Genomic DNA, 20,381 nt, shown 5'->3' on the forward strand with positions numbered 1-20,381 from the left:
GGGGGCTCAGCGACTCTTGCAGCCCAGGAATAAACCCCACTTGGTCGTGGTGAATAATCCCTCACCGCACTGTTGGGCCCTGCTGGCTAGTCTCTTGGTGAGAATCTTTAAACCCATGGTCGTCAGGGATAATGGCCTGTAATCCTCCTTTTTGGTGGGGTCTCTGTCTGGTTTTGAGATCAAGGTAGTTCCAAGTAGATGGACACAGGGGAAGGGAAGGAAAAATAAAGTAAGATGAAAATGGAGAGGGACGCAAACCATAAGAGATGCTGAGCTCTAGGAAGCAAACTGAGGGCTGCTGGAGGGGCGGTGGGGGGTGGGGTAACCAGGTGACGGGCACTGAGGAGGGCGCTGGTTGTAATGAGCACTGGATGTATATGCAACTGATGAGTCACTAAATTCTACCTCAAAAACTAATTTATTTTTTTGAAAAACAGTAAATATGGCATATGGAAGCATATGGCGCTTCCCTGACTTACATATTTGGTAGCTTCCTACCACCTTATCAGGAAAGTAAAACCCAGGACTCGGTTCCTGGGACGTAAGGTCTGACTACTGCTTTCCTCGCCAGCTCAACTCACCACCCTCTGGTCGTGCTCCCCTCTCTGCTCCTGGAATAGTCTGCACCCCGCAGGGACCCTTGGACTTCCTCTTCCTCGAATCCTCACCTCCCAGGTGTTTGCAGCCAGCAGCTCAGACGTCACCTCCCCCCTCAAGTCTACTCTTATCACCCAATCTACAGTAGCCACCTGCTTATTCTATTACTCCCCGCTGTCTGAATATTTTGCATAGCATTTAACCCCCCTACTCCCCGATACCTCCTGTTTATGTCACAGGGCATCACCTGTTTCCTTGCACAGGGAGGTGGCCTCTGCTCTCTCCTTCCCCCTGTGTCCTCAGCACACACAGCAGTACGGGGCACCTAATAAATGCATTAGGTATTTGCATTTTGCAAATATTTGCAAAATAAATGTAAATGTATAAATGTGCCCTCCTCAATTTTTTTTTTTTTAAAGCAAATCATCTACAAATCGTCAGAACAGAACATCGGTACCGGATACATGTAAGTCGCTTGCAGCCCCCGACACTCTCCAGGGCCTGCTAATGGCTGAGAGCCTCCCCATGCCCAACGACAGGACGTGTGAGCATTGCCCTCCCTGGACAGCAGCAGCGTGGAGAAGGACTTTTTTTTTTTTTTTTAAGATTTTATTTATTCATGAAAGAGGCAGAGACACAGGCAGAGGGAGAAGCAGGCTCCATGCAGGGAGCCCGACGCAGGACTCGATCCCGGGTCTGCAGGTTCACGCCCTGGGCTGAAGGCGTTGCTAAACCACTGAGCCACCCGGGGATCCCCGAGAAGGACTTTTAGAGAAAGAATCTGGACAGAAAAGTGCAGCACGGGTCCGAGGGGGAAGGCAAGAGCCAAGGTGACCGGTCAGACGTCTCTTACCTGCCCAGGTGTGAGGGCTGGGCCTGAACGAGAGGCCATAAAGGAAGCAGATGCAAGGACTATGGTGGCAGAAGAAGTAACAGGGTTGGGGGCAGATTAGATTTGTGGCCGGAGCCACCTGCGGGCCACTGAGAACTCACGATCTTGTCCCACGTACATAAAGTCTGCTCTGTGTAAGACTGACAATGACCAACAGCTTGATTCAATCAAGAGCTAGAGATGCACAAACGTCCCTACAGCAGGACGTTCCTCTATAATTTGATTTCCCTCACGTGATCATCGTGAAAGTCTCACACTTTTTTAAAAGACCGGAAAGACTTACTTGACGTCCATCGCACATCAATCAAAAATGTTAAAGTGACGATAGCTATGTGCTATAGGAATATGGTTATTTTGAATAAATCCAACAAAAAATGAGCAGTTGGGTCTTTCCTGTCTTTGTGCCACTTTGAGGACTTGGCTGACTTCTTACTTGCCCTGCCCTCGGGGCGGCCTACTCGTTTTCTATAACTGCTGTACCAAGTCACCACTCAGTAGCTCAGACACAGTTCCGGAGGCCAGAAGTCCCGCCCCAGCCCCGCGGGGCTAAACCGAAGCGTAGGCAGGGCTGCCTGCTCCTTGGAGGCTCCGGAGGAGGACTCACTTCCTCGCCCTTTCCAGCTTCGCGAGGCCGCCCACGTCCCGCGGCGGGTGGCCCCTTCCTCCATCTCCGAAGCCAGCGACGCTGCCTCCTTCTAGCCCTTCCTGCATCACAGAATGTTTCCCTCTGACCACAGCGGGAGGAGGTTCTCCGCGTCTCAGGACCCGTGCGATTCGATCGGGGCCACACAGAGCATCCAGGACAGCCTCCCCACCGCAAGGCCCGTGAGCACGCCTGCGAGTCCCTTTTGCCGGGTCGGGAAGCATGTTCACGGGTTCTGGTGGCTGCGGTACAGGCATCTCGGAAGGGCGTTATTCTGCGGGCCACGTGTGGTAGCCTTAGCCATCGTTCTTATCTATTAGAAGGATTTTTTTTTTTTGATGTTGCCAATTTCCCCTTTTGTGGCTGGACTGTCCCCAGCGGCCACTCACTTCCGTGGGAGGAAGAGCCAGAGCAAAAACTCGACTTGATTAATCTTATCACCAAAGCTTTAGAAAGTTGTTTTATTTCATTTATATATACCCCCCCCCCCCTTGGCCTAGGAAGACTTCAAGGACTATTACGGGTCCTTCGGAACGTGATGAGGATGATGCATCAGGTGCAGAAACACAGCCTCCTCTTTCCCTCTTTCCATGTGGACCCTCTCGCGACAGTAGGGCACAAATGGACCTGAAGTTGAGGGAAATGAGACATAATGTAGGACCTGCCTCACAGGGTAGTTGTGAGGCTTAAATGAATTACATTTAATTAATTTATTAATGGAATGATCCTAACCCTCAGAGCAAGGTCTCGTGTATAATACGCTTTAAATAATAATTTTTTTAGAAAAACATATTATTTTCACGATTTTAGAAGTACGCCTCGATGAACAAAGGTCAAATGTTTTCCCCCCTGGGGTATAATTTCAGTCCTCAACGTGTCCTCTGGGGGGTTCTAGTACGTCATGGGCTTCGTTGCTCCCTGCATATCCTCGTTCCTGCATGAGTCAGCGAGCTGGCCCCTGTCTCTCGAGGTGTCCAGACTTGGGGTCACAGGGGACCTTTTGCGCCCCAGGACCCTGCAACAACAGATCTGGCCAGCTCTTCCTCCAAGGAGAAAGTCCATGATGTTTAGAAATTCAGAGTTTGAGTGAGAATCCCTGTGAATCACCTTGGAGAGTCGAGATGACGCTGGCATCTTCTGCTCCTCTGACATCACCACGCTTGCCTCCTCTTCTTCCCTAAATAGCCGGCCTGTCCCTCTATATTCGCCCAGGGGTTTTAAAGCTCCCTTATGGCTTTATTCTAGCCTGCGCTCAGCACAGATCCCTGGTAACCTCCCAATCAGCGGTGACTTGTCCATGATAAGGATACTGACCTTATCTCAATCACTAAGGGATTCTCAGTTCTAAAAAAAAAAAAAAAAAAAAAAAAAAATTGACCAGTCCGTGATGCAGACGTGAGGTGCCTAAAAAGTAGTGAAATCTCATTTGAATTCTCCTACACGCACACATTGCCACCAGGAAGCCCTGTCCCGCAGATCAGAGTAAAACGGGGCCGCATCCCCTTTCTGCTTTACTTGAATGCTCAGACACTCCCATGCCCCGTTAGCAAGAGGTGGTATTTTGGGAAACCCTCGAATCTAACGAGCCTCACAATCTCCCAGGAGCTTGCACAGCGCAGCAATAATCCAGCCTGCCCTCCACACGAAGCTGGAGGAGAAGTGGGTAGATGGGTCCGGGGCAGCCGTGTCGTCTCCCTGGCGTCACCATGGCGGCTGGTTCTGTCCAGTTCTTCCAATGCCCGCCCCATTATTTGGACTCTGAGGTTGTAAGTCGTTCGGATGACGCCTCCATCCTCAGGGATGCTCCCCTTCTCCATCTTTTCGCTGCCAGGAGAGCTGGTCCAGGGGAGCTCCTAGAATGAATGATGCGTTGTGTAGAGATTCGCTCTACGGCACAAATTGTAGGGTCTTGGTTCCAGATCATCAGCCTAGACGCCCTCTCTCTATAAAGTTGATTTTATTTTGGGAACCTCATAGCCCTTCCCTACCCTGGGTTAAGGGGAGCCCTCCACCCGCCCGTCCTCAGCAGCTCTACCTAAGGAGACCTCAGGGAGGAATTGGGAAGCTTGGCCCCTTGCCTTCCAAAATGCCTTGGGCTTTTACGCAAATCAATTGTAATTTTCCTCCAGAATGAGTTTCCCCAAGTAGCAGCCTTGCTGTGTTGACAAAATTCAGGTGTGCCCCAAATCCAGCGCACGGAGTGCCTCTGATCCCTGTACTGACCTCTTACAGGCGAGGGGGAGATGAGCCTCTCTGGGTAACGCGTAGACCCACGCATTTCAGATGAAAAAGCGGAGTCTGAGGACAAAGTCAGACCGTGCCGCGTGAGCTGTTTGAGAACACATTTCTGGCTGACCTGTCCAAACATCAGAATACATTTCATTAATTTGGGTGAGTTCTGGAAGATTGGAATGCCTGAGACGTGCAGACAGAGGCACGGATGGCAACGCCTCCGTCAGATGCGTTGGCTACTGTCAAGGCCTCCAGGAAGATCTCCCAATAAAGATTCCACGCTCTCCTCGGACACGAATATTTGTTAAAAGCAAATTGGCAGCAGGGGGAGGCCCTCGGGACCCCCCCACGGCAGGAGCGGAGTGCTGCCCTTGTGGATGGGCGATGCTCAGGACCCCAGACATCAGCCTGCTCCCCGCCGGCGCTGACAGGATGTGAGAGCAGGACACACACGGGGCGGCGCACGGACGGCCGGGCGAGGCTGCGGAAACCACGCTCCGCTCGCCAGAATCCTTGGACAGTCTATGCAACCCCTGGGGGGAGGCTGACCCCGACCAACGACTCAGGCCATCTTCACGTCCACACTGGTCTCCACTGGCCTTGCAGCCGGCAGCTTACTGAAGCGGCTCCACTTCCTCTCCGGGGGGAACTGACGGCCCGAGTCCTGCAGCCGGAGCCGGGGAGGGGGCTCCCACCTTCCCCTCAACGGGCAGCTCTGGTCGGTAAGGAGCCCGCATCCGGCCCCAGAAGCCAGCGGGGCGGCGTCTGCCCGGGGTGCAGAGCGGTGTCCCCGGGCCTCCCCGGGGCAGGCCCAGCCGACGGCGGGCGGGAGCCGGTGAGGGGTGAACTACCCACTATCACCTCCAGCTCCACCGTTGCATGGAGCAGGGCGGTAGGCCCACGCCACACTGGAAGATGCTAGTTCTGGGGCCGCCAGCTACCTGGCCACGTGTCTTTATCACTGAGCCTCAGTTTCCCTCCCTACAAAGTGGACACAGCGGTGCCGCCCCGACCGGTGAGCAGGTGAGATCGCGCGCTCTGCTGGATTGAGCTGGCGCCCGGTACTTCTGCGCGGCTCAGTGCATCCGCCTGCCCCTCCCGCGCGAGCCTGGCCGGCCCTCGGGTCCCGGAGGCTGCGTGCTGACCCCCGGGAAACCATCCCGGGAGGGGGCGCAGGAAAGGCCGGGGGCAGGGCTCGGCAGGCAGCGGGCCGGATGGTTAGCTCCTGGGCAGGACCGCACCGTGAGCTTTATGACAACGCGACAGAAGGAGAACATGAAACATCCAAGCGCCACGCGGCGACATTGAGGCGTAAGAGGTCTCCAGAGGCATCTCCTTGACAACCGGGGACCCCGAGGAGCGGGCGCAGCCTTCTGCAGCCTGTTTGTGTCAGAACAAACCATCCCTTCGTCACATCTGTCCTGGGGCCTCTCTGTGCTCCGCAGGAATCCGTGTTTATTCAGTAGCGCGGACTTGCTGCTCTGCGTAAATGCTTCACAAGCGAAAATCCCAGGACACAGAGAAAATCACACTCAGGCTCTCTAGGGCCGCGGCCCAGCTCCTCCCAGCGGTGGCCCGTCTCTCTCTCATCGTCTCCCCCTGCGCAAAACTCTCCAAAAGCTTTGCAAGCCCCGGGGATGAAGTCCCGGAGCCTGATGGGGTGCCCGGTGGAGCCCACAGCCCCCCACCCGTGGGCGCAGGCGCTCTTCCCGGAACAGCCACCCACCCGCCGCCCCCAGCGTCGGCCTGTGCGGGGGGAGCCCTGGCCCCCGAGATGCACCCGAATCTCCCCGTCTGCTCCTTCAGGTCCCTGCGCACGTGTGCCCTCATCCCAGGACGTCCTGCCGCCCACCTCAGTTAGCGGCTCCTGTCCCGTCACGATCAGTTCTGGGACTTTTCCAACGTTTTCCCCCGTTGCCCTCGTCCCCACTGCCGCGGGGCTCACGTGTGTGTGGGTGCACGTGGACACGTCCGCAGATCGACAGACACGCCGTTCAGATGTCTGCTTCGCCCGCCGCCTCGGGGTGCCCGCCCCTGCCTTGTTCCCGGCGCCCGAGGGGACTCGCCCCGCCACGCAGAGGGGAGCTGACCCGGGGAGAGGAGCTTGCGGGAGGACGGACGGGTGGCGGCCACGCAGGGAGAACTGGAGGAGCGACGTGCCGGAGGAGAAGGAGAGCCGTGGGGGCCACAGCGGCCCTGCCCCCCCAAGCCCGGCCTCAGCCCGGCAGCCCAGGGGGCTCCATGCCGGCGTCCAGGATGCAGGCCTTCCACCTGCCCTCTCCGTCACCTTCCTATTGACCCAAGTCTCTGCTTTTTTTTTTTCTTTTTTACATGTATTTATTTAATTCAAGGTGAGAGGGGTAGTGGGAGAGGGAGAGACTCTGGAGCAGACTCCCCCTGAGCTCAGAGCCCAGCTGGGTTGGGGCTTGATCTCATGATCCTGAGACCCTGACCTGGCTGTAATCCAGGGTCAGATGCTCACCTGACTGAGCCACCCAGGCGCCCCCAAAGTCCTTCTTGTCTCTCTAATGCCCACCCAGCCCCTCAGCCTTCATGCACCCCTACAAGTTTCGTCAGGTCCTCTGTCCAGCATTAAAGAGGGTTTTGGGGTTTCTTTTCCTTTTTTTTTTCTCTCCAACCAGATAGTAAACTCGTTCGGGAAGCAAACACGTACAGACTTCTGAGGTGTGTTTGAATCCTGACCCCCTCACTTGGTACCGTATTTCACTGGATCTAAACCACTGTAAGGCACAGCATTATTTCATAAACCAGGAAAATACTGCCGATCAGCTATAAGGCACGATCGACTGCAAAATGCATCCTGAAAAAAAAATGAAAAAAGAAAAAAAATGGAAAAAAAAGAAATAAAAAAGAAGAAGAAAAATGAAAAAAAAAAAAGTAAAAAAAAAAAAATGCGTCGTGAAAAGGCGAGAAGGGTATGTCAGAGAATCGGCGAGATACGGAGGGCGTGTGGTCTCCGGTGCGCGGCGAGACCTCTGAAACTCAGACTTTCCTTTTACGAAATGGAAACCACACCTTTGGGTTCATTCATCGGGTATTTATTCAGGGCTTACGTGTTGCAGTTTTTTAGTTAAGAGGGAAAAGGAACGGGCTCTGGATGACTTCAGCAACAGGAGATTTACCGGAAGGGGATAGGGAGCTGGGAAAATCAGAGAGAGGCCGAGAGGCCAGCAGCAGAGCAGCCCGGCCGGGAAATGGGGACCATGGCAACAGCCTCGCTGGGGGGGCGGTGCGGCCGCTGCAGCATGAGGCATGAGGCATGAGGCATGAGGCTCGGGTCCCAGCCAGCACCTGGCACCGCTGCCTTCTTCAGCAGGAGGCACGCACCTGAGTCTGCCCCCCCTGCCACAACGCAACACACGGCAGGGGAGAGAGGATGCCCCCAGCAACCTGGGGCGGGTCAGGGGGGTCACAAAGGCGGGACAGACGCTGTGCAGCGGAACGAGGCCGGGGCAGAGCCAACCACCACCGAGGGCACAGTCTACCCCGGGCTGCGCTCCAGCGAGGTCAGGGCCTCCACGCACGCTTCGGCCTCGCGGGCCCACGGCTGCTCAGGAGGTGGCGGCGCGCTGCGCCAGGCCGTCTAGCCTTCCTCTCTCGGAGAAAACTCACGAAATAACGGGGCCTGCGATACAGGATTCGCAGGGGGAGCCAGTGAAGTCCTGCGCCTTGGAAACTGAGCTGCGCGGTGTGCGAGTGGGGAGGTGGGGCCTCGGGGCCACGGGGCCACACGCCGCCCAAGTCGCCCCCTCGCAGGGCGGCTGAACACATGGCAAGTCACTGTGCCGCCTGCAAGGCAGGCGGGAGGCCCCAAACTCTTTCCCTTCCCTCCGGGTGGAGGCTGTGTCTCCTCCCTCCTTCTCACCAGGCTCCCATCATCCCTGCAAAACCCCCAATGACAGGCCCCTGGGGGGTCAGCAGTGCAGCGTGCGGACGTGACCACGGTCCCGGGATCGAGTCCCGCGTCGGGCTCCCTGCGTGGAGCCTGCTTCTCCCTCTGCCTGTGTCTCTGCCTCTCTCTGTGTCTCTCAGGAATAAATAAATAAAATCTTTAACAAAAAAAACCCTGATGAAATGCAAAGAGGCTGAAAACACCTCTCGGGCAGCATCACTGTAAATTAATAGTAATAATGGGTCGCCTTTCTGAAAGTATGTTTTTAAGGCATCCAAATATTTTAGGCTTTTCTAAGGGAAAATGAGGCGCCGGCGGGCTGATCCTGTGGGAGGAGGAAGATGCGCCCCTGCAGGGGGCTGGCCCACTGGGCCCAGGACCCCTGGGGCTGAGCCCGCCCACCCGGGACGCTGGCCGCTGTGCAGACCACACGTGCGCGGGGCCCCAGCCGGCGGGGGGACACATCGGCAGGCAGCACTTGCCCGCGGTTGGGGGCGGGGACAGGCACCTGCGCAGCCACGCGCTTCCGTGCAGGGTGGTAGGAAGGGGTGGCTTCGCGTTTGCCTGTCCACGGCACGGGGACTCGTGTTGCCGCAACGCCATCGGAAGGGACAGTCATCAGAGGGGAGCCCCTGGCCCGAGGGAGAGCCCCAGGGGGCCTGGGCGGGACCTGCCAGGTCAGGTCTCGGGCTGTGGTGGCGGTGCCCAGGGAGAGAGGGGAGGGCTGCGGAGGGAGGGCCGGGGCACGAGGGTCACTGCAGGCGGGCAGGACCCCGGGACCACGAGTGGAGGGTCACTGCGGGTGGGACCTCGGGGCCCCGGGTGGGACTGGGGTCACTGCAGGTGGGGAGACCCCCGGGACCACAAGTGGGACGAGGGTCACTGCGGGCGGGCGGGACCCCGGGTGGAGGGTCACTGCGGGCGGAGGGGACCCCAGGACCCTGGGTGGGACAAGGGTCATTGCAGGTGGGGGGAACCCCAGGTGGAGGGTCACTGCAGATGTGACCCTGGGTCTCCGGGTGGGACTAGAGTCACTGTGGGCGGGAGGGACCCCAGGGCCCCGGGTGGGGGGTCACTGTGGACGGGGGGTACCCTGGGACCCCGGGTGGAGGGTCAGTTTGTGGGGGGAGGGACCCCGGGGCCCCTAGTGGAGGGTCACTGTGGACAGGAGCCCCCAGGGAACCCCGGGCTGCCTCCGGGGACCCGAGGCTCCCAAAAGTGGGCTTTTGTAAAGAAACATTGCCCTCTGGTGGACACCTGCCCGCGATCCTAACCGCTGTGAAAATTCTCAGAGGCCAAGGGAGGGTGACATCTGGGAGCCTAACGTTTTCTCCTGTGGCTTCAGCCCCTCGCCCGTCCGGGCCGCTCCACAGGCCGATTCTTGCGGGACTTTCGCATCAGCGTCCAGGGTCATGTTCATCCAAACGTAACGTGACGGCCACTGGCCTGCGGCCCGTGAAGACCAAACCCCGCGCTGCCACTGGGAAGGCGTCTCCATCAGCCCGGCTCCAAGCGAGCCACCCGGGGTCACCTCGACACCTTCTCCCTCACGTGCCCCCCGACCCGTCCCGACACGGGGTCCTGCAGCAGCGTCCCCTCAACCTCTGTGATGCGCCTCCCGGCGTCCCGCAGTCCCCGCGCCCCTCGACAGGCCCTGCTCCTGCTCCTTATCTGATTTCCTTGCTTATCTGGCTCCGGCCTGCGTTGGGGACTCACGTCACCCGCTCTCCCTCCAGGGCTCTGCATCGGCCACGCCAGCCTCCCTTGCTTTCCGGGACATCCCACGCCCCTTCCCGCCTCAGGACCCGCACACGCGCTCTCCTGGCTGGCTCGGGTGCTCTCGGCCCTACGGCACCCGGATATTCCCCGTTCATTTTTCGGGTGCGCATCGGAAATACTTGACTCTCAGTGTAAACTGTCTCCATTTTGCTTTATCATGACATCTTTTTAATTTTTTTTTCCCAGGACACCTTACTTTTTACAACTATTCATACGTACGTGTATCTGTTTTTTTATGGTTTTCCAACTCTTCACCTCCCTTATGATCGTAGGTTCCTCGAAGGGAAGAGCCGCACCTGTCTAGTCCACGTCTGGATCCTTGGGGCCTCACGCAGAGTTACATGCACAGGGGACTATTTATTTTTTTAAAAATTGAAAACTTACTCTCAGGACCAATATTGCTGCCGTTGTTAATAATAATACTATCTCATTTAATTTTAGTGCGTGATTCATTAAAAGTGCTTTTGTCTGGGGGCACCTGGGTGGCTCCGTTGGTTAAGCATCTGACCCTTGGTTTTGGTTCAGGTCATGATCTAGGGGTCATGAGATCGAGCCCCATGTGGGGGCTTCATGATGGGCACCGAGCCTGCTTAGGATTCTCTCTCTCCCCCTCCCTCCCTCTGCTGCTGCCCCCAACTCTCTCTCCCCCCAACTCTCTCTCTCTCCCACGGAAAAGGTGCTGTTTTCATTCCACCAAAGAGGATATACAGTGGGTGCTATGACTGAATGTCTGTATCCCCCAAATTCACATTTAAGTCCTAATGCCCAATGTGACGGTATTAGGAAGTGGGCGCTCTGGGAGGTACTTAAGTCCTGAGGGTGGAGCTTCGGGACGGAATTCCTGTCCTTATAAGAAAAGGGAGAAAAGTAGGTCTTTCCTTCTGATATGGGAGGATCCTAAGGGAAGACCGACGTCTGCAAGCCCGGAAGAGCCCAACGGTGCTGACTGCGGTGCCCACCCCCCGAGGCCTGCTTCAGCGGCCTGAACTCAGACAGATGGCAAATAAGCATGTGGAAAGACGTTCAGCGTTCCTGGGGGGCCCTAATCTCTTTGCCCGAGGAACCCTCTGTCCAACTGCGCTGGTTTTCGCAGTTCGAGACCGCGTGTCCTCCTTGCCGCTACTGCGGCCCAGCGGAGCGCCTGCTTCCTACCCTGCGTACGACCACCCGTCCGCGGGAGCGTTCATAGACGACAGCGGGTCTTTCTCATCAACAAACCTCCCGGAACAGTGTTTCCAAGTGAGGGTCCCAGTCCATTAGTGCGTCAAGACCCCCGTCGAGTGGGATGCCACTGACGTGGACTTAAAAGGTGAACCAGGCCAAAAAACAAACAAACAAACAAACAAAAAACAGCCACAAGAGATGTTTGCAATGTTGGCATCTTTGTCTCCTTGAGACAGAAGCGTTCAGAAGGTACCTGCGTTTCCCTCTCCCCACCTTCCTGCCTCAGCCCGCCAAAGACCGCGGTTGTGCTCGGCTCCCAGGAGAGAGGGTGCTCCCGCCCACACCCGCAGCCCCTCGGCAGCCCCCTCGCGGGTGGTGCAATGGGGCCGCTCGGCCTGGGGGCTGCAGCCCGACTCACCCCAGGGCTTCTCGTGGCTGCTGGAGTCCTGACCCCTGAGCAGCGGCATCACTCCCCGGGCACAGGCGTTCCTGGAGGTCCAGAGTTCTGGTCCACAACGTGAGGGTGAGGCGGGCAGGCCCTCCCCGCCCAGTGGGTCAGTGAGTGGGTTAGAACCTGCCATGCCGGCCTCGCTGCTCCACACTCAGCCAGTCTCCACTCGAGGGAGTAGAAACCCCCTGCTGGCCTCCAGACCCGGCCCTCCAGCCCCGTAAGCGGACGTGCCTCGTACCCATCACACACCTGTGCTTCTGCGTGTTCCCTGGTCCTCAGACACGTAGCTCCTTGGCTCCTTGGCAGGGAGTCTTGGAGGTCTGAGGCACCAAAACTCCACCTCAAACCACATGCAAGACATACCGAGACCTCGGTAATAGGTGAACCGGATTCATTTCATGAATTTTTAAAAACTTCACTCATCGCTCTAAGACTTCAGGCAAGTTTTTAATCTCAAATCTTTAGTCTTGCATGTTTAACGTAAGTGGTGGGACTTGATGCCCTGTCCGGGGCGGCGATGGTAACGCCGGCCTCATAGGTGGCAGTAGGGATTTCCTGGGACAGTGTCTGGCACGAATACGAGCTAGAGGTTAGCCTTCCTATTAGTTCCTTCCAATTAAAAAAAAAAATTAGTATATCATGGTGCATATGTGCAATGACTAGGAATTTAGTCCAAAGGACTCTCGTCGTGGACGTCATGGCAAGGAAAACGCGAAGGTCAATAAAAGAAGTAACAGAAAAGCACGATTCAGGGAAGAAGAAAGGTAAACAAGACTTAGTCTCGGGGCCAAAGGAAAGGGGAAAAGAAAATGAGTCACGATGTAAGAGAGCCTGAGCCTAGAAACACTGACGCTTACGTAGCTTCTCTGGGATCTCACGTCCGGCAACGCGGCCTTACGAGGCGGCCTGTGCGGTCGTCGGAGCCCGGAGCCCCACCGCCCAGGCCGGCATGTGTCTGCCCTGCCAGGCAGCACCTTCGAGTCCCGGGAAGGGTTAGGGACACGCGACTGAACGCGGCTGACGTGACGCAGGTCGCTCGGTTCCTTCCCCAGATGCCACTGAAGTGTTCGGTGCCCCACAGGCCAACGGGGAAAGGGAGAGGAGACCAACACGGGCCAGAAGGGTAGCCCAGCGGCAAGGCAGCCGACCGGCGGCGAAACGGGCTGAAATCCGGGGTCTCCAGTGGGGGGGACGGGAGCTGACACAGAGCTGGATGCTTCCTTCTGCCAAAACCCACAGGGGCTCAGGACCCGGAGACGCCAAGTATTTTTGATGATAGGGATGGGGAGAGGGGCTCACCACAGGACTGCCTGGAAGTGTCTGTGAGACCTCCACACCCTGCCACCACCCGCCTGCCCTCGCTGGGGCGGAAGACGGGGCCCGCGGTGTTGCACGGTAAGCTCGCCAGGGCAGGGATTTTCATCTGCTTTGATGGCTGGTGGGTCTCACTGCAAGCACCCAGAATTATGCCCGGCTCGAGGTGCTAAGGGGAAACCAGATACATGTGTGTTGAATGAATAAATGATTGAAAATCCAGAGAATGGGCCCAGGGGTTAGCGCCGCCTTCAGCCCAGGGCATGACCCCGGGGTCCTGGGATCGAGTCCCGCGTCGGGCTCCCTGCATGGAGCCTGCTTCTCCCTCTGCCTGGGTCTCTGCCTCTCTCTCTCTCTCTCTCTCTCTCTCTCTCTCCTCTCTGTGTTTCTCATGAATAAATAAATAAAGCCCTAAAAAAAAAAAAAAAAGGAAATCCAGAGAGTAAGGACAAGAGCCTCAGTTGAGTACAAGGTATTAGGAAAAGAAAGATAAAGTAAAAGAAAACCTAGGTTTATAAAGCAAAACAAAACAAAAAACCACGATGAGACTTGCAGGCTCCTAGAGTTCCGACAGCCCGGCTGAACCCTGCCCCAGCCCCAAACGGAGAATCTGCCCTCCTTTCTGGCACATCTGAGTAGTTCCAGAGAAGAGACCTGCAGAACCAACCCCGGTCTGCAGTCAGAAGCCAGGCGTCTGCTGCGGCGCTCACAGCCGCTGCTCAGTTAGTCCTGCACATGGACACGGGTTCGCATCAGAATCAGCCAAGGACTAGTGGGCTTTTGAGGGAAGCTAACATGAAAGACGCAGGCAAAAAACACAAAAAACAAAAAACAAAACAAAACAAAAAAAACATTTTTAAAAAAAAAAAAAACTCAAAGGAAACAAAAGAGACAATGGAAAAAAATCTCAAAAAAATAATAATTTAAGGATAAGATAAACTTTCTCTTTGAAGGAGGAGGAGTAAGCGTGCTGTCACGGGCAGGAGTGCTGAACGCCGGGCCCGGGGTTACCGGCCTAAGGAAAGAGGTCGGGGTGGCAACTGCACTGCGAAACATAATTAGTATTTCTAAAGGGCCCAGGGCCAATCAGATTAAGGGGCAGGGTCAAAGGCAAGATTCATTATTACTGCCAGGTTCCTGAATTCCAAGCCAATTCCAAAAATGTGACCTAATCTACCAAAAGCTTTGGCAGACGTCCAGGGCAGCCTGACTGAAGTCGCCAGCACTGTGCCCCAGGATGTCCTCACACTGCAAATGAATAGAATTTGGCACACGTGCAGCTAGCCCAGAGTGAGAGTCTCTGCTCCCAGCAAAACTTGTCTCATTTCCTTGCTTGGCATTCAAGGCCGCCCACGATCCAGCCCGGGGTAGCTCTCCCTCATTGCTTCAGCGCTTCACGAGCACTGCCCTGCAGCGGGCGAGGTCCTAAGAGCTGAGGATGCGGCAGTAGAGCAAAGAGACGTGGCCCGTGGAGCTACTGCCCCCCCAGGGAGACAGACCAGACCGAAGGGAGGCTCAGCAAACAGCGCTGGACGGTGGGAAGCGGAAGGAAGAGCAAGGCAGGGGGTAGAGTGACAGGCAAGGGCTGCTTACGGCCAACGTCGGGTGGAAGAACCGGGTTATCGTCCCACTTGTGACAACCTACACACACACAGACAAAATATCCCAAACAACAGTTTGCAAAACACCGTCCTTCGAGTGACCCGGGGACCGTGACCCTAGAGAGAGGAAACAGATGAGGGGAGCCTCGCCAAGCCCCTCCGTGAACTGTCCTGAGGGGGTTCCCGGGCACAGCAGAGAGCGGGGACTGGTGGGCCCCCGGAGTGGGCCGTGAGGATGGGAGCTCAGGGAAGCCAAGGCAGCTGGGGCTCACGGGACTAAGCCCCAGAGGGAGCGCCAAGGGAAGGAGAACCTGGAGACCACAGACAGTCCCCCAGACGGTGCAATGATGGGAATAATGAGTCACGGGGAGCTCACGCAGACGGAGAGCCACCCAGGCCAGGGCAAGAGCCACCTGCAAGGATCAGAGGTAAGTGCTGGATGCTCGCGTAGGGCCAGCACCGCCGGGGCCTCCCTACCCGCCAGACCGGAAAAGCTCAAGATTCCTGGAGCCCTGGGTAGACATGCAGGCCTTGCTCCGCTGGGGCGAGAATTGGCTCTAGAGTGACAGCTGCTCCGATCTTGTTGAGTAACTCTTAAGAGCAAGACCTAAAAGTATGAATCTGTTTCCAAGTAACTTAACCATATTCCAGAACAAAGCTCCAGGCTATTTATAGGAATACAAAAATATCTCGCGCAATCCATCAGCGGCCTCTGGAAGCAGATCCATGCCCAAATCGGTAGTGGAACCATATACGTGACTAATAAATACAAGAAAAGACGCCCGGGAAGTAGGAAAATCACAGGAAGACGCCCAGGGAGGGCTTTCAACATGAGAGGAATGTGGTCACAACACCCTTTAGGTCAACGCGCCTTTGTCGCGTTCAGCTCTGAGACGCGGCACGTCATCCTCGGGGTAGTCTGGATTTCTGTTTTTAGAAGTAGCGAGGTGATAGGGTACGGACACTGCTGCTGCGGCCAGGAGCGTGCCATTGCTGGCATCACTCCGTTAGCTCGGTATTCCTGGAGCAATCCGGAAACACTACAAAGAAGTCCTCTTAACTGCATTTTCCGAGAGTCCCCAACGTCCCGAACACATCTTGGATATTCCGAGAACCGGGCAGCGTGCGCTGCAGTCACGGAGGTTGCCGGCCTGGTATTTTCCATCCTCACTGGAATCTAAGGCTCAATGAGCTTCACAGGTCTGTTACCGTGGTGCCCGAGAAAACACTCCCATTCGCGTCACAACGGAGCTCACAGGGCAGACGGGGGCCCAGGTGCAGAGGGGGACAATCTAATCAGGGCCCACCAGGCCGCTCCCCCTTCGGCCTCCGCGGCGGCCTCCTGTTTTCTCCGGGGAGGGTCTGGGTGAGTGGCTGGCAGAGAGAATGCTTCTGTTGAGCCATTTAATTACGTGGCATCTCGGTACATTCCACGCCGCGGCCAACATCCAGTCCTCCCTGGCCAGAGCCAGGGCCCCGGGTGCTCATGCCGCGGTACTTACTCTGGGCCCCGGGGTTTCTGTGAGTGAGAGCCGGGCGCTGGGCAGCACCGCCAGCCAAGGAGGAAACTGCCAGACTCCCCACGTGAGCCCAGGCCACAGGGACTGTGGGGACGGGAGGCTTCCAGGGGCACCGCAGGCAGGGGCGAAGGGACGGGACTGGCCTTTCCCGGGGAGCCGACGCCGTCCTTTCCTCCACAGCTCTGCGGGCCGGGGATCCCCCCGGAGCTGCGGTTGATGCTTTGGGACCTCCTGCCTCCTCCCCCCCCCCCCCCCCCCCCGGGATCACCTACTCAGCCCAGGCCTCTCTCAATCACTCTGTCTTGGAGAGACCCGTGCCGGACAGAGGACGGAGAGAAGACCCCCAGTCTCCCTCCAGCTCCACGCCCCCCGGACCTTGGGGTTGCCCCCGTAACCTGTCTCGGGCTCCCCGTGGGCCCCCGCGTGACGCCCTCCGCTGACAGGCCCTCGCTGACCCGGGAGCCCGTGTGGGTCATGGCGACGCAGCGGTGCCTGGAGTTTCCACTCTCCGGGGCCACGGGGCCTGCTCTGCAACGAGCCAGACGGCCCGGCCCGAGTCCCCAAGCGCCGGAGTCAGCACCAGGCCTCGGCCACGCCCGCCCAGGCCCCGCAGCCTTCCACCCACGTGGGACGGAACCGGGCGGCTTCGCCCAGGACCCTGCCCACGGTGTTGGTCATAGCCCTGCCCGTGGCCACACACGTCTCGACAGGTTACTTGGGAGTTTCCAAGGCCGTGGGTGCTTCTCCCCGGCCTCACTTCCACCTGGGTAGACGGCAGCCTCTGACCGAGCAGAAAAACCAGTTTGTGAGGCACTTACCCAGGCAGCCTATCCAAAAGGAGGGAGCTCTCCGAGACTTTTGGGGCAGGTTCAGGCAGAGTGTGGCCGCGCGCAACAGGACGGGCAAAATCCTTAGGAAGCAAGTCTGATATTCCGGAAGAATCGTTCCCAAGTCTGCGGGGACCTCACCGCCCCCATCGGCCCCATCTATTAGAATCCCGTTTCACCCAACTCTTTCTGACGGCTGCGGGACTTAGGGTGTTCTTGCTGGGTAGCACCTCACATATGAACTGCAACTAACTCTAAAAATCAGTTCTGAGTTTTAAGAAGTTCTCTTGTTTGATTCATGAGGGATTATATAGCAGAGAAAACCTTTTTTTTTAACGTTTTATTTGTTTGAGGGAGAAAGTTCACCCAGTGCCAACAGGTGTGTATCTGGGGGAGGGGGACTAGAGGAGGGAGAAGGACAAGCAGACTGTGCACTGAGCAGGAGCTCAAGGCCGCTGGACCCCAGGACCCTGAGATCTTGACCCTCAGGGAAACCAAGACTGAGTTAACAGTGGACTGTGCCACTCAGGTGCCCCATGAGAAAACCATCTCTTTTAAAAGTGGGACATTAGGGGATGCCCGGGTGGCTCAGTGGCGGAGCATCTGCCTTCGGCCCAGGTTGTGACCCCGGGGTCCCGGGATCGAGTCCCACATCGGGCTCCCCTGCTTCTCCCTCTGCCTGTGTCTCTGCCTCTCTCATGAATAAATAAATAAAATATTAAAAAAATGGGGACATTAGAGACCACCCTCTTATAATCTATTTTAAAGACAAGTAAATGCCCAGTAGGGTTAAGAGCCCCAAATTCACAGTTTGTCAGTGGCAAACTCAGGACTTGATCCCAGAGGCTCCATCCCATCATGTGTACCTCACTACACTGCTACTCTTGGGCAATTGCTTTATTTATTTGGATTTATTTGTCTCCAGTGCCATTGGAGGGCTAGGAAATAATTGGGCCAGAACACATAGAAAAGGGAGGAAAAAAGAGTGGAAGGAGGAGCGCCTGGCTGGCTCAGTCGGTCGGTGAAGCCACCGACTCTTGATTTCTCAGGCTCCGGAGGTGGACAGTCTCTGCACTCAGCATGAGTTTCTCTCTCCATCTCCCTCTGTCTCTCCCCCCTGCACTCTCTCTTTGTAAAATAATAAATAAATAAATAATAAATAAATAAATAAATCTTTTTAAAAACTAAAAATTAAAAGCCTGAAGGAAAAAAATAGGAAATTAAATAACCTTATAGTATGAGAAGGGTTAAATGCAATAAAATATTGTCCAGGTGCTACACAGAAGACCCAGGGGCCAGCCCTCCTGGGCTGTGTTTTCCTGTCGTGACCAACTGTAAGAACGAGTGAGATCTCAGGGATCATCTGCCGAGAGAGATCTCGTGCGGTGTCTCCTAGATCCTCTGCTCAGCGCTGACGCATCCGTGCCTGACCGTTCCCAGCCGTGTCCTCCGGGGCGTCGCCCTCAGGGAACTGCTTTGCCTATGGCTACACCTTTCTCCAGGTGCAGGGTGTAGAGAAGACTACGAAGGGGACTCAATCTAGTTTTTTTTTTTTTTTAAGATTATTATTTATTTATTCCTGAGAGACACAGAGAGAGAGAGAGAGAGAGAGAGAGGGAGGGAGGCAGAGACAGGCAGAGGGAGAAGCAGGCTCCCTGCGGGGAGCCCGATGCAGGACTCGATCCCGATCCTGGGACCCCAGGGTCATGCCTTGGGCTGAAGGCGGAGGCTGCCCCGCTGAGCCCCCCGGGTGTCGTGAGCTGCATCTGCTTAGTTCTGAAGAGCCACCCACTCCAGGCCCAGCTGTGACCACACTGAGAGGAGCTTCTCCCTCTGCCCAGGCCTGCCAACCCCTCTTCCTTACAAGTGAGGTGTAACCTTTTAACCACTTGCCAATTAAACTTCAAGTAAGGTGTTTCTAGGTAACTCCATCTGAAATCCCACCCAGATTAACACTGTGCTTATGGCTCCGAATGGGGCTAAACCCAGACTTCCTGCCCTGTCATCCTACTAACCTAAGCCACCCTCACCTGCTTTCCCTCCTGTGCTGGCTGGAGCTCTGGTTACAGCCGCCTTTCCTGGAGCCGCCCCCTCCCAAGCCCCGGGAGGCCGACTAGAGTACCTGTAAGATGACTGTGCTAGTACCCAACGGCGGATGTTTTACTTTGACAGCTGTTATCTTAGCGGGGGAGTCCCCAGAAGCAGACCTAGGTGAGGACTCAGGTGAAAAGCATTTTATTAGCATCCAGACCAGCTCCGCTGATGCGCCATCCGCAGAGTCAAGCACATCTGTGCAGAAACACAGGACCCCGGACTCGGTCTAACACCTGCTGTTGCCACTTTGAAGTTCCTATAAGCCACGAACACTCTTCTTTACCTTGCGTGGGGCCCTGCCAATCACATAGCTGGTCTGATTAGACCGTGTTCCTAGGAAGGAGCACTGGAAGGGGAGCGGGAGGCGCGGCAAGAATGCGATAGCAGGCAAAGTCCCACAGGGGAGGGCACGGAGTTTGGCCCGACCTCACGGGGAGCTTTGGAGCCGGCAGGGGCCACCCTGGGGTTGCCAGGCGGCCAGGAACCCACTCTGTAGCTCCGTGTGCTCGGTGGCCGGTGTCGGTGGCTGGGGGCCAGGGTGCGTGCAGCAAGTCCAGCGGCTGAGGGTTCTGAGGAGCAGTCAGGCTGCTGGGCCCACAGCCCGGGCCAGGGCGTCCAGCCGCACACTGTCCCCTCCTGCAGCCCCGGGCCACGGCTGCCCTGGGCCTCCCTTCTGGTCCACACGCAGACGTCCCTCACCGATGCACCACACTCTGCCCACACCGGTTCCAAGTGACCCACTCGGGCCTCACCTTCTCCTGTGTCCTCTCCCTGTCAGACAAGAAAGCAAACCCCGGGGGTCAGCGGAGGTCTGCTGGCCGGCAAGCCCTCTGCCCCGCCTCTTTCCACCCCTCTGGGCTCTGCAGGCCTCGGCGGCCTCACCTGCGTCTGCACCAGCTCAGCGCCAGCTCGGGGCCCAGCACCTGCCGGCCCGACGGTCTGGCCTCGGTCCACACGGGTGGCTTCTCCCGCCCCTGGGCCGATCCCCGCCGAACCCAGAGTTCGCGGCCGGCGGGAGCCCAGGGTCCGGGACAGACGGACGGACGGACGGAGGAGCCGCGGGGCTCGCGCTTCCAGGTCCGCAATCGCGGTTCGCGGATCCAGCACCGTTTTCTGGGAAACGAAACGTCCCCGTGGCCCCAGGGCCCTTTAAATCGGACTGTGACTGTTTTCTTAAGACATTCCTGGAGCCAGGCCCAGCTCCTGGGGGGGCTGGCAGCCCGCGAGGGCCGAGGCGAGGCCGGCGGGTGAGCGCGGAGTCCGCACGGGCCTCGGGGCGGGGGTCCGGGCGGGGGGGGGGGGGGGGAGGGGAGGGGGTGGGGGGGAGGGGGCGGGCGGGGGGGGGAAGGGCGGG

At 57.1% G+C, this 20,381-nt stretch overlaps 1 protein-coding gene across 1 annotated transcript in view; it reads left to right on the plus strand.

Moving 5' to 3' along the window:
* Positions 1 to 20,142: 20,142 nt before the first annotated feature.
* Positions 20,143 to 20,381, plus strand: part of GNG12 (G protein subunit gamma 12) — an 80,253-nt gene continuing 80,014 nt past the window's right edge. Inside the window, exon 1 of the mRNA XM_025418024.3 lies at positions 20,143 to 20,274. The gene's annotated coding sequence lies outside the window, so the exon portion shown is untranslated. The remainder of the gene's footprint in view (positions 20,275 to 20,381) is intronic.

Source organism: Canis lupus, chromosome 6 (assembly GCF_003254725.2).
Source record: "Canis lupus dingo isolate Sandy chromosome 6, ASM325472v2, whole genome shotgun sequence".
NCBI lineage: Eukaryota > Metazoa > Chordata > Mammalia > Carnivora > Canidae > Canis > Canis lupus.